Genomic DNA, 11,632 nt, shown 5'->3' on the forward strand with positions numbered 1-11,632 from the left:
ACTATAGTGATCTCTGGAGCCTGGGGCAATAGTGCATCTTGCATTGGCAAGTAGTAGAAGATTTGGTTTATGTTTTCTTTTAATTTAGCCAGGTTAGATGCTTATTTGAAGGTCAAAGGGAGTGCACCATCTCTGGAAAGACCTAGAAAGCTGCATCTTAAACTTAATCATTTCAGTGTAAATACAACTGCCTTGCATTTGCATTCAATTTACACTTATCTTGCTTGTAAGGTATTCTTACAGCTTTCAGAAAGTTTCTTTAATTCGTGTCCCTTAGAGATACTTCCTTGGTAAACAAAGCAGCCAAAAATGCTTAGAAAATGCTGTATCTTAGTTTATTGCAGTCCATAGACATTTACTTATTTTTCAGTACATTCTTGAGTTGTACTGACTCCAGCAAGACTTAATAGCCTTAATAGCAAAAGTCGACCACCCTGCAATGCTAACCAGGCCAGTTTTACTGGGGGAATTCCGAGCAAACAGCAGCTAGCCAATATGCTTCTCAATTGCCTCTGTTGTAAGGGGTGCCACATGTATCTCATGTGATGGTGGTCTGACAAAGAGAAATACTTCATTTGCACTTATTTGGAATCTGTGTCATCTGAACCGGTATCGTATAATTCATGCTTTGTTCTAATAATCAGGAACTCCATGTGTATGCTGTGAGAATCTTTATGTCACTTGCTCACGCTGTTGGACTCAGTAATCCCTGGGGCTGGGATCGTGCAAAAGCTTGGTCATGGAAGTGATATAATTACATCCTGTGGGCATTCATGTGTGTAAAAGTCTGTCTGTTTACAAATGTCATTGAGTGGACAATGTTGAAGCTCCTATTTTTCCTATCTGGAGCTTCATTCTGGTTTCCCAGAAGGTTCAAGGATGACAAAGGTTACCAGCCAGCTGGACATGTGAATGTTGAGGAACATTTCATGTTGGTCAGCTGCACATGCTGCCATGTGGGGCCAGTGCCAGCAGCTGGTTCCTGGGCTGTGCTCTCTCATAGAGGGGTTAGATAGCTGTGGTACTGCCACATGTCCCAGCTGTAAAGCCTGAGCTTAGAAAAAGGCTGCTTAAGTAACTCTACCAGTGTAGAAAGAATCGCAGAAGTGTCTTGTTATAAAGAAACCTAGCTTTGTAGTGTGGTAGAAGGACTTTGGTGTGCACTAGGTGTTGCTGGGGGCCAGAGAAATCAGGACTTGAGCTATCCCTGGAAGTCAGTTTCAAAGGAAGAAGCAGTAAAAGGATATGAGGGAAAAGAGACGTGCTCGAATGGGGGTGGGTGAAGCTGAATAGTAGACAGTCTGAGTTACGGAAGAAATCTCAGATGGTGCTTACTGCTCCCAGACAGCTTGTTCTCTTCTGTGATGGTATGAAAGCATTTCAAGACATGATATCCTGTGTAAAATTAAGAGCTTAATTAGTGCACAAATTTCTGACTAATAGTTCTCACTAATTCTATGATGCGTGTTGGCTGGATTCTGAAGCCTTCTGTGAACAATGAAAATTACAGCAAGTGGAGGAGGCAAGAGTACACTGATGGCCCAAGGAGAACAGAAAGATATATTTTACATGAGAAGACCAAATATTCATGTGCTATATGCATACACATGTATACACACACGGAATAAAAGTATATTTCAAATGAAATATACTTGGCAAGAGCTCACAAATGAGCCCAATTCCCAGCAATGCTGTGGTGTACAGTGAACTTCTGTTTCCAGAATGTGTCTTGAAGTTAACTAGAGCCATGCAAGGGATTCAGGCCACTCTGGTGCTCATGCTGCACCTTCAGTGTGGCTGCATAAAGGCAAATAAACATAGAGATGGCATTCAGCACCTATTAAGCATTAAGATGATGTCCTGAGTATTTTCTAGAGGAAAGCTTGAAAGAGATTTGTATTCAGTTTTCTATTCTGGGAGGGTGAAGGATTTAGTCAATTGAAGTCTCCTTAATTGTCTTTCTGGACACCTGGTAAAATGCACAGCCCAGCTGTCCAGGAGAGGTGACAGTCTGCAGAGGAAGCAGGTGTGCATGTTAGTCACCAGCAGCCACAAAGGCAAGGAAGTGGCTGCCATCGCCTCTCCGCCACGCTGGAACCGCAGGGCTTTACAGATGGCCATGGCAGCACCCATGTGAAGCTGTGAGGACTGGCTTGGTGCTAGGGAATCCTCTGAGCATTGAAGTACTGCCGATGGTCTCAAGTAGGGCATTCTCCACTTAGATTCCAATATAATTTCACTGAAATTCTCTCACCTTACTCTTCATGAGCAACCTGATGCAGCCTGCTGTAATTCTCACTACTGACTGATGTCTATAAATCCAGGCACTGCTTTCTCACCAGACTTTTGCATGCTATATGTTCTTGCTTTTATTGCTGGTGGAGGTTAAGATGAAGAGTGACCAAGGGGCACATACGCAAAATTGCTAGCCTGAACTGTTTCTTTGTGGGTTTCATCTCTCTGATTTTGTGAGCTGCTGGTGCATAAATCTGGCGACGACACCTGACAAGTAAGTGGTGTCATCCAGGAGTGTGCTATATTGCTGGTGTTTATTATTTTTCATAAAATGATAGAAAAACAAGGGATATTTAAACTTGACTGAAACAAGCATAGGTAGTTATAAGTTAATTGTTTTTGAGTGAAATCTTGCAGTTTCATAGAGTAGAATCATAGAATCACCATGGTTGGAAATGACTTCCAAGATCACCTAGTCCAACCATCTACCTACACCATTATTTCCCCACTAAACCATGTCCCTTAGTATCATATCTAAATGTTTCTTGAACATGTTTGGTATGTTTGGTACTCAAAATACAGATCTGATAAGAAAACACATTTTTTTTTTCCTTGGGAAAAAAAAAAAAAGCAAAACAAAATGGAGACGTGTTAAAAATCGTGATAAAAACTGTTACAGTCATGAGTAAAGTTCTTCCTGGTCAGGGATGATTCCTGTGGCTTTCTGTGTGTGTAAAGAAATGAGATGGCTAAGCAGCACATGCTGATACGATAGATGGCTTTTGCATGTGATACCCATATGGATGGCATGACGCTTTCTGTAATTATCCTATGCCTATCTGAAGGGGAAAAATAAATTGGCTCTTTCAGATCAAAAGGAACCCAAGTCTGGTTTTTGACAGTGCTCTCAGTATTTTGGAATGTTGTCACCAAACCGGGGGCACTGCAGGATGTGCCTACTGAAAGAGCATTTCAGAGTGGTAATGACTAAACTATGCAGTATTGCTCACAAGAAACAGAGTAGGAAAATGGGAAGCCTTGAGGTTGTCTGCTGTTCCTGTGCTCTTCCCACACGTTCCTCTCTGACCAACTTTTTGAAGAAACAAGTCTTCATCTCAGGGAGAGAGTAAGTAACAATTTAACACAGCGGGGAAGAAAGAGGTTTTGTGATGTGCTGCATGAAATGATGCAGTATCACTCCACTGACATCTGGTAAAACACTCTCAAACAGCCTTATCTTCTCGAGTCAGCATTTCTAACATCAATAATTTTATTGGTGATAATCAGTAAGGTCTGAGATTTGTTGGAGGACGATGGGTGGCTGCACTGCACTGGCACAGGAAATCTAGAGAGCTTTGAAGAATGCTGATAGAAAAATGCTGAGGCAACAGCTTAGTTACTGAGTTGAGAAATGTGAACTTCTTTGCAGATTGTTGGGAAGACATGAGGACTGCTGCCTTGAGAGGAGCTGTTGGTGTTGTAATGCCATCAGGTTTTCAAAAGCTAGAGATGTCCACAAATGCCACAATCCAGTGTAAATCTAATACTAGACTTCAGTGTTTCTCTTTAAACTACTGTGGCTGGCCCATACTGCTCACATGAGCTGCTTTTTCTTGCACTCCCTACAATCCTGTCCCAAAAACCTTTGAGAGGATGTCTACTTCCATTGCTGTCTTACAGGTCTTGGCAAACCCAAGACAGCCTTCCAGTCATATCCTTTCTAATCTAAACCACATAAGTTTCCTTCCACTCAACCATTCCCTCTCATTTTTCCTCCTCTGTTCAGATTCTTGTGATCATCCTTGCACTAAAAATACCTTGCAAAATCTCTTCATATGATTAAAAAGTATTATTTTCCACTTTGAAAAGTGGAACCATGTGGACATTCCAGCGTAGGACTGACGCAAGATTGTCTTTCAGCTACTGATGTGATGTGAAATCATAGCCTGCAGCTGTGTAAGCAAATTGACCAGCATTACAGGAATCCACAAAGAGGCTGATGGTGATCTGTGGGTTGGTATCGGGCCTGCTTGTGCAGGTGCTGACCTAGATGGGAACTCACATTTTGTTTCCAAGTGCAACAGAGCTGTGAGACAGTTCATCTGAAAGATTGTGCTATGGTTGGAACTCCTGTAGTTTGTCCCCTAGTTTCTCATAGACTATCCTTACCTCTGGGCTCTGGTTCCGGTTAAGGAATGTTTGCTGGAGTGGTTCACAGACGCATTTTTCATGTAAAGTGTTGAGGGATTTTTCAGGCAGTTCTGCAGAGCCATCTCTTCTGCACTGTGAGATACCATGTCCCAAGTCCTTGGGGGAGTGGTAGTAGCCTGGATTTGTGTGATGGAAATAGATGATCTTTAAAGTCCCCTCCAACCTAAGCCATTCTGTGATTCTGCGAATAAGCTGAAATAGCCAGGCATGGTATGAGGTGGAACTCACAGGAGGATAACAAGCCTCTGCATTAGCAGAGGAAGCACATCCATCTCTTAGTACTCGAGGTTCCTGAATAAACTTAACCCTTAGTGGAAAAGCTAGAGGAAGCATTCTTGTGACCAGCTGCTTGATAAGAGAGGCACAACTGCCCAAACGTGAGGCTTTTCATTCCAGCAAGAGTTTGCTGGGTTTGACCAATATGGGATGAAAAGGCAATATCTTACTATTGATGAGAGGCTGTTCTGTTCATTGGCTCTAAGGGCAAATGACACAGAACAGTGTACGTCTTTCCACCCCTCCTCAGATCCCAAATGTGTTGCTTTTGTCCACACTGCCTTCTGGGAGCTGCTATTAGTGATGCTAGCACCTGATCCATCCTAGGAGAGCATCCCTGGCCTGGAGAAAAAGTGCCAGAGAGTGTGCGGACAGTTAAACAGCACTGATGACAGCAGGATCATATTGGAGCCTGTACCTTGGTCCTGTTGGCTTGTGAGTTACAGACACACCTACATTGAGGGCAAGCTAGGTTTAGAATGGAAGGAAGGTTGGAAATATGATCATACTACTAAGCTCAAGGAGAGAGAAGCTGTTCCTTAAATTGCAACCTGCTACATTTATTGGATTGCTTTTTGGACTGTGGAATAATGGGTAAGAAGATGGATTGTTTAACTCACGACTACCAGAGTACATGGATGAGGATATGACAGACATCTTTGCTAAGCTTATGACCTGATGCAGTAGCTGCTCTGCTGATCTCTGGATTGAGTGTGGGTTAGCACTGGAGCAGAGTTTGTTTTCAGCTGAGTGGCTCCAGTCTGCAGTGTCTGTGGTGCTGTGTGGGCAGAGTGAGCCAGCCTCCAGGCTTCAGCTTCCCTGCCTGGCACATGGCTTGCTCTGTGCTGAGTACAAGCTGGCATGGAGGTAGGATAAACAACCAATATAATAAAGAACAGTATAAATAGTTTTGAGATAACAGCAGAGGGTGTTCATAGATGAAAAACAATATTTCTGCTAATGTGGTTCTTGTAGAAGGTGGGCTATGATCTAAACGCCTAGCTTAGTTGTCCATTTGTTACAGACTGAAGGAGGAGTATCTTGCCTGAGTCTCATCTGCCTTTAAACTTTGGGAAGGTTAAAAATGATTGGAAAGAATGAAACTGAAGCATGAGAGCCTGCAAAGAAAGCTGGTATACTATAACCAAACTGTTCATGCTTACACAGACACATGAGATAGTGTTGTAAAGTGTTTCTAGACACTGGCATACATGTTTAGTGTCTACAGAGAGCATGTCCTATGTCAGAAGGTCCACTCTGCAGTGCACTGTGTGCTTTCATTTTGAGCATCTTTGGAATGAATCCACATGAGGATGTTTGTTCTATCAGTGCCTGAAGGAGTTTCATTTTTTATTTTGTCTTAAGCATAGGCGAAAACAAGACTCCTATTTATATATATATATATATATAAAGTGGTCACATTTGAGATTGTGTTGCAAACAAAGAACAAACCTACAGAGAATATAAAATCAGCAGCCTGCTTTACCGGCCCCATAGGGAACCAGAAATATTTTAGCTGAAAACCTGCTTAGTGGTCCCTGTTTGCCTCCTATTCAATCAAATCAAATGTGTTTAAGTATTGAAGTGTGTTGCTTTTTAGTGCATGTACAATTGCCAGAGAGACAACAATTCTGCATGATTCCTGCCTGGAGCTATCAGAAAACTGTATAATTGTTCATTGGTTCACTTAGCAGAGACCTGTGTTTTTCAGGATGATGGGTTGCCAGCACATGGATAGTTTAAGTGGAAATGATATATGCTACCATACATTTGGTTCTGCTGATTTCCTGTGATGGCCATTGCAGGCTGGAGCACAACCTGGCTTGCAGTACCTGCTCAAGCATGATGAAGATATGGGTGGTGACCCTCTTCTCTGTGCTGTGCCACACCGCTTACAGAACCCAATGACTTGTTTAAAACTTGGGTGAGTACGTATATACGATCTGCCACCACAGCAACTACTGGGGCTCAAGGAGAAACACAAGGATTTTTAGAAGACTGGAATGTTTTCTTTCTGCGTCTCTCCAAACTCACTGAAGCCTGAACATCACTCAGAAGAAATGTTTGATTGGCCTTATAGATCTCATTCATGCATTCAAGGCCAGCCTGGTCTGGTGGTTGGTGACCCTGTACATAGTAGGGGGGTTGAAACTAGATGATCATTGTGGTCCTTTTCAACCCAGGCCATTCTATGATTCTATGATCTCAGAATAAGGCTCTCGGTTCAAATGCTTTTCCTTTGCTATCGAACACACCATCTCTGGTTCCCAGAGACCTCTCTACTCAGCTCAGTGATAAAAGCACTTTTTAACACCATAGCTGCTGTGTTCCCACGCCTGTTGCTGTCATGAGCGAGGCCAGTCTTAAACAATAGCAGAGGAATAAAGAATAGCCTTGCTAATCAATATCCTGCCTAGACGCTGAGTCAGGTGGCAGCTTGGGCCTCTTTAAAATTCCTGCATTGTTCCTGATTTTTCATTTGACCGGTGTAAGTTTTTATCTTTAAAGAAAGAAAACACATGGGACCAACTGTCTCTGCCTGCTGTGCTATTCCCTTCCCATCCACCCCCACTCAGTTTCGGCATCTTTGTCCTGTGGTAGCACATGAGTGGGGGGTGGAGGCAGCAGTTGTTGGTCTGGAGCTTTTGCTGAGCATGATGTCCTGTGATAAGAAGAAGGTAGCAGTGGTCTGAGTAGGAGTCATGTATGTCTACAAGGCTTTGGAGAACTACACCTCTGACACCTATATATCCACGTGGGCTCATATTTGTGTGATTGGTCTTTAAATGGTCACAAGGACAGGCAAGAATGCAGGCAATTTCCTGGAAATTTTTTTCACAGATGAATGTTTGGAGCTCTGGCAGGGTGCTAGGACAGTCTGTGTGCGAACAGACATTTGGAAAACTGACAGTGACAGTATTTGCTAAAACAAACTGTAGCTCAAGTTCTTGAATCCATGTTGGTTGCACTACAAGCATTTTGCAGAAGGAAAAGGAGTTCAGGGTGGATTTATGTAATCTCTCAGTCTCACAGGGCCTGCAGGCCAGTTGAGGGCTTTATTCAGCTCCTGTCACAGCCCAGTATGACTCCCAGGCTGCTCTGGCTGGCCTAGAACAGGAGCCGGTGGCTGTGCTTTCCCCTTGCCAGAAGCCCTGCATCAAAGACTGATAAGGAGGAAGATCACAGATACCCCCAAGATTTTCCTTAAAGCTGGGGAGTCTCTCCCTTGGCTCTGCTTGACTCCTGCTGAAAGGCCCCAGCAAAGAGGGAAAGCGTGGTCCTTGCTGTGCCACCAGGCAGGAACTCTTGGAGCTGGAAAGGGAACTGGTAAGGGTTACACTTGTGCATGTAGATCCGAGATAAGAGTTGACCTATCCTTCACCCCAAACTGAACTCCCTGAAGCTCAAAGAAGGTAGGGAGACCTTGTGAAAATGCTGGGGGAAACCCGCCAGGCAGGCAGACTTGCAGGTCTTGCCCAGGGCTGGGAGCAGACATGCTGTGAGCAACCCTACCTCAGATGCTACTGCTGCAGACAAAACCAGGAAGGTGTGGGATTTCTGCAAAACCATGTGCTCTCAAGAGCTTGCTTGGTCCCAGACTAAAACACTTGAAGGCCAGCAGCAAAGACAAAGAAAGGAGCTCAGGGTGCCTGCCAGAAGCCTTGATCCAGAGCAAGGGTGCAAAGCCTGGCTCTTTGAAACCAGAACTGTTAGACTGCTGCCAGGGCCCAAACACCTGGTGTGGGGCTCACTTGACAGGGAGCAGGGTTAGCCCCATTCCTGGAAACATTCAAGGCCAGGTTGGATGGGCCCTGGGCAGCCTGAGCTGGTGGGGGATAGCCCTGCCCACAGCAGGGACTTGGGAGTGCGTAGGCCCTTCCAACCCAAACGGTTCTGTGATTCTGTGATTCTATGCCTGTGTCAGTCAGCATCCTCTCTGCGTCTCCAGCAGCAGGCAGTCCCCCAGCACACACTGCCCTGCCTGCACAAGCCATGCTCTCCCTGCAAAGATGAAAATGGCTGCCAGGCATAAGATGGCAGGGAGGTGTGAGCAGGGCCGCTATGCACTGCCACCAGCTTGCTCTGGCAGTGGAGAAGGAAACTGTGCTCAATAAATTCTTTTTTCTTTAGTGCAGATAGTCTGCACTAGTGTGACATAGTGATATGTGTTACAGACACTGTCACGATCTCTTCTCTCAACCCAAACAAATATAAGCAGGGCAACAACCACACCAAGGCCAGTCTTCCTCTCTAGTAGTTACTCAGCACGCCCCAGCCTTGCACAGGCAGAACCTCTGGAGGTGAGCTGAGGATTTCTTTCAGTCTGGGCCTCTACACAGAGGCTGGTAAGGATTGCATTGGTATCAGCTGGGAAAGGGGATGGATGTTGCAACCACACCTGTCCCACAGGAATATAACGGAGTCCTGTAGCTCATTATAGTGGTTGATGGTGCTTGCTGTGTGCTAGAGCTTGTTCGTAGTACAGTCTGCAAGTTTGTTGCTTCCCTAGAGCTATGTTGCTTGGGCAGTTGGATGTCAGCTGTGATAGCTCTGGAGGAGATGCCTCTGGAGGATATGTGGGTGGATCCTTACTACAGAGGTTTGTGGAAGAGTCTGCTGAGTTTCAAGCTGTTTTGAAATACTGTGACCATACTCTGCCCACTTAAGCTATTTCTGCTGTTGCTCTGCAGAGTTACTGGTCACCATGACAAGGATGGAGCAGGGGTGCTTTGACTGTGATGTCGTGTATTGCTCTGTTGCATGGTTAATATTCAGGCTTGCTGGCTGCTTACATGATTTCTAGCTTGGGGATTGTGCCAACAGTTGCACAGGAGAAATGATTTTCTTGTGAGCCTCTTCATCTGCCCCTGAAAATCCAAAGGAGACTCTCAGGTTCTAATCAAGCCATTGTTCAGGGCAGGTTTCCTAAGTCCTGGAGCTCCCTTGTTCCTGGGGTTAGTCTCCGTGGGTTGAATGCCAGGCGTTCTGCTGGAGGCTCTGCTCAGCTCCAGGCGGAGTGCAGGAATGTTTGCCTGGGAAAGCAGTCTTCTGGGGGAGTGTATCTCTCAAAGGGAGTCCTCTGTTCTGGGAGGGAGTGGTGGGAAGGAACTAAAGCAACTGGGCTAACCTGCTATCATAATATCTGAATGATAAAAAAAATCCCTTTAATGTTCACCAGGGAACCTGTGTGGGTTTCATAAGAAAGGATTTGTTCCAGAGGAGGTGAGCTGGCTGTCTTGACTCTCAGTTGTGTACCAAAAAGGGAGGGCAATATGTGCAGCCTGCCAAAGCAGCACTTGGTAAGAAGGCGACTGGGCTGCACAACATCAGCACACACGTGGTCGGTGGGGAAGCGCGAGTCCAGCTTCAATCCTTGTCAATGGCACCTCGTTGACTTTTAACACTTCCTTATCATGTCTGCACTCACCTCATAGCAGCACTGATAAAATGCCATCACTGGTGTAATCTCCTGAGCAGCTCTGCAGAAAGCGCTGCAGAGCATGAGAGGCTGAAACGCTGGCAGCCGGCAACTGGTGTGGGACTCCAATCCAGACCACGGTAATAAAGCAAAGGCTCTAACCTGAAACAACTCTGGGGCAGAATAACTTCCAAGATGTATCGAACACCAGAGGTGCTGATCTACTGGTATGATTGGCATGGCAGCACAGGAATGTTGTGTTAGAACAGGGGTTTGCTGAATTTGGAGTAACTATTGCTTTTCAGAACCTGTTGGAATTGGAAATGTAAGCTGTCTGATGTGCTTGCGGGGTATTAGTACCTAGGGTTATAAGCACTGTGGCGGTGGGAATGACTGCACAGGTTATTTTGTTCTCCTTATTTCAGAAGTCTCTTATTTCTCTCTGTTGGGGTATGAAGTAGTTCTTGTACTAATCTGAATTATCAGTAGAAGTGGGTACCATTTCTGAATATCTGACTTCTACCTGTAGGCCCACAGCAATTAAAAGAACATGTATTATTATTACAAACAAGCAGCTCGCAGTGATACTCCTGAGACTGCCCTCCTTACCAGTTTGAACTAGGGAACCCTGAATATAAAAACTCAACTACTACTGAGCAGATACATCGTTTTGAAACCTGTGAATGATGTCAGACTGATATACAGCTCCTCATCACTAGAGGAAAGCAATGAAAGTTGTAGTGGAATTGGCTGGAAAGAAGCACTTTCCTTCTGAGTGGGACATATGTATGTTTAAAATGTTGTTTTAAAATAATAATACTAGACCTATTGCTTTTCTTCCCGAATTGGAGGCAGAAGTCGTGAAGCTAAAATTCCTTGCTGAAGAAAAACTTCCAAAAATAAAATGAAATTTTGCTGAAGACTTTTTGTCAAAGAACTTGGAGATGAAGATCTCCACTTCTTGATGGCTGAAGATGCAATTACATTTTTGCTGGTCCAACTATTTTAAACATTGAAAGTTGAAATAAGGGGCTTCTCCTTTAGAAGAGGGATCGTCATTAAGAACAGATGTTTCAATGAAAAATTTCAGTTTGATTTGCTTCTTTAGCCTTCCGTCCTTATTAAGAAAATAATTTTGCATATATTCTTTTCTTCTTGGGACTATGGCTCCACTCCGTGTTGTCATCTACTGACTTTTACAGTTGTGCATCTTTTATATGGCACTAGTCCTGCAGTTAACCATGCAATCATTTCCACGTGCTGCAGTCTCTGCAGGATGGAACAAACTTGCTGCATTCTCTCGACTCGCATCATCTTTTGCAAATTGTTCTGCTCCACTACTTGCTTGGATACCCTGAAGTCTACTCAATACTATAATCCCAAGGCTGTTCTCACAGGAATATCTAATGTTGCCCCAGCCACCTCTAGAAGTCTTCGTCTTTTGATCCTTCCCTTCCCTTCCCTTCCCTTCCCTTCCCTTCCCTTCCCTTC

Source organism: Meleagris gallopavo, chromosome 1, assembly GCF_000146605.3.
Source record: "Meleagris gallopavo isolate NT-WF06-2002-E0010 breed Aviagen turkey brand Nicholas breeding stock chromosome 1, Turkey_5.1, whole genome shotgun sequence".
NCBI lineage: Eukaryota > Metazoa > Chordata > Aves > Galliformes > Phasianidae > Meleagris > Meleagris gallopavo.